A 2,500-nucleotide genomic window follows, 5' to 3' on the forward strand; every position below is an offset into this window, starting at 1 on the left:
AGGACAGTAGACTTTGACATTGCTGAACGGAGCTGAGACGCCATTACAGGGTGTGAGATCTCTGCTGGAAAACACACGACGGGAAGATTAGAAGCAGTCAAGAGAAGGGACAGTAACTCGGTGAGTCTTGTTTTTGAGAGACATTTAGACACAAAGACAGATGGCTGAGAAAACTGCTCTTGTTGAAAGTTACCATGAAGGTTTGTTTGTATGTCTGTCTGTGTGTCTGTGTGTCTGTGTGTGTCTGTGTGTGTGTGTGTCTGTGTCCTGTGAGTGTGTCTGTCTGTGTCTGTGTCTGTGTGTGTCTGTGTGTCCTGTGAGTGTGTGTGTCTGTGTGTGTCTGTGTGTCCTCTGTGTGTCCTGTGTGTGTCTGTGTGTCCTGTGTGTGTCTGTGTGTGTCTGTGTGTGTCTGTGTGTCCTGTGAGTGTGTGTGTGTGTCTGTGTGTCCTGTGTGTGTCTGTGTGTGTCTGTGTGTGTCTGTGTGTCCTGTGTGTGTCTGTGTGTGTCTGTGTGTCCTGTGTGTGTGTCTGTGTGTGTCTGTGTGTCCTGTGTGTGTCTGTGTCTCCCTGTGTGTGTGTGTGTGTGTCTTTGTGTGTGTGTCTGTGTGTCCTGTGTGTGTGTGTGTCGTGTGTGTCCCTGTGTGTGTGTCGTGTGTGTGCTGTGTGTGCTGTGTGTGTCTGTGTGTGTGCTGTGTGTCCGTCTGTGTGTGTGTCTGTGTGCTGTGTGTGTCTGTAGTCGTGTGTGTGTCTCTGTGTGTGTCTGTGTCTCTGTGTGTGTGTGTGTGTCTGTGTGTCCTGTGTGTGTGTGTCTGTCTCTGTGTATGTGTGTGTGTGTGTGTGTGTGTATGTCTGTGTGTGTGCCTGTGTATGTCTGTGTGTGTGTGTGTGTGTGTGTGTGTGAGTGTCTGTGTGTCCTGTGAGTGTGTCTGTGTGTCCTGTGAGTCCTGTGTGTGTATCTGTGTGTGTCTGTGAGTGTGTGTGTGTCTGTGTGTCCTGTGAGTGTGTGTGTGTCTGTGTGTGTGTGTCTGTTTGTGTGTCATGTGTGTGTGTATGTGTGTGTGAGTGTGTTTGTGTGTCATGTGTGTGTGTGTGTGTCTGTTTTGTGTGTGTGTTGTGTGTGTGTGTGTGTGTGTGTGTGTGTGTGTGCGTCTGCTTGTTTTTGTGTGTGTATGTGTGTGAGTGTGTTTTTGTGTGAGTGTGTGAGTGTGTGTGTGTCTTTGTGTGCGTGTGTCTTTGTGTGTGTGAGTGTGAGTGTGCGTGTGTCTTTGTGTGTGTGTGTGTGTCTGTGTGTGTGTGTGTGTGTGTGTGTGTGTCTGTCTCTGTGTGTGTGTGTGTGTGTGTGTGTGTGTGTGTGTGTGTGTGTGTGTGTGTGTGTGTGTGTGTGTGTGTGTGTGTGTGTGTGTGTGTGTGTGTGTGTGTGTGTGTGTGTGTGTGTCTCTGTGTGTGTGTGTGTCTGTCTCTGTGTGTGTGTGTGTCTGTGTGTGTGTGTGTGTCTGTGTGTGTGTGTGTGTGTGTGTGTGTGTGTGTCTCACCCTCAGGATGAGAGTCTGGCAGAGGGACGACATATCCCAGAGTGCAACAGTCCTGTCATAGGAGCCAGACACCAGCAGGCTGGCTGTGGAAACACGACAGGAAGATTTTTATCAGCCAAAAAACATAAAACAGAACTAAGAACTGGACTCTTTAGGTTCAGTGAGAGTCAGCCTGTTGAAATGGTCAGACCTCTGAAGACTATAACTCTACAGGCCTCTCCTTGTTTAAATTAACATTTCTATTCTTTATTATGTGAATCAAAACATGAGCTTTGTTACAGGCTGCATATTCTACATTTTAGTTTGAAATGGGTTCTTAATCAAGAGGAAAACATTCAACTCTGAATGACTTCCTCCATCTGCTGGTGACTAAATGACATCACAGCATTTCCTGCTGTTAATAATCCACCTCACCACAAGTCAGTGAAAATGAAAGTAGACTTTGACATTGCTGAACGGAGCTGAGACGCCATTACAGGGTGAGAGATCTCTGCTGGAAAACACACGACGGGAAGATTAGAAGCAGTCAAGAGAAGGGACAGTAACTCGGTGAGTCTTGTTTTTGAGAGACATTTAGACACAAAGACAGATGGCTGAGAAAACTGCTCTTGTTGAAAGTTTCCTGAACTGCCATGTGTGTTCAGAGACTTTCAGAGATCCTGTGTCTCTGAGCTGCAACCACAGCTTCTGTTCAAGCTGCCTGCACTCATTCTGGGAACAAGCTAACAACAAAAACTGTCCCATTTGTAAAAGAAAGTCCTCAAAAGGATAATACCAGCAGTAAACTTTGCACTGAAGGAACTGGCTGACAACTTTTGCTGGGAGACAGAAATCTGGATCATCTGAGACAGAAAAAAGGAGAGAAGAAGGTGGAGGTGATGTGTGATAAACATCCAGAAGTCCCTTATTTGTTCTGTAAGGATGAAGATAGAGCTGTGTGTCCTGTCTGTGAGTTTTCTCTCCACCACG

At 46.7% G+C, this 2,500-nt stretch overlaps 1 pseudogene; it reads left to right on the forward strand.

The window, feature by feature from the left end:
- Positions 1-1,944: 1,944 nt before the first annotated feature.
- The window catches only part of LOC144515120 (nuclear factor 7, brain-like), a 2,875-nt pseudogene continuing 2,319 nt past the window's right edge, over positions 1,945-2,500 (forward strand).

The sequence above is a fragment of the Sander vitreus genome, unplaced genomic scaffold (genome assembly GCF_031162955.1).
Source record: "Sander vitreus isolate 19-12246 unplaced genomic scaffold, sanVit1 ctg958_0, whole genome shotgun sequence".
Classification (NCBI taxonomy): Eukaryota; Metazoa; Chordata; class Actinopteri; order Perciformes; family Percidae; genus Sander; species Sander vitreus.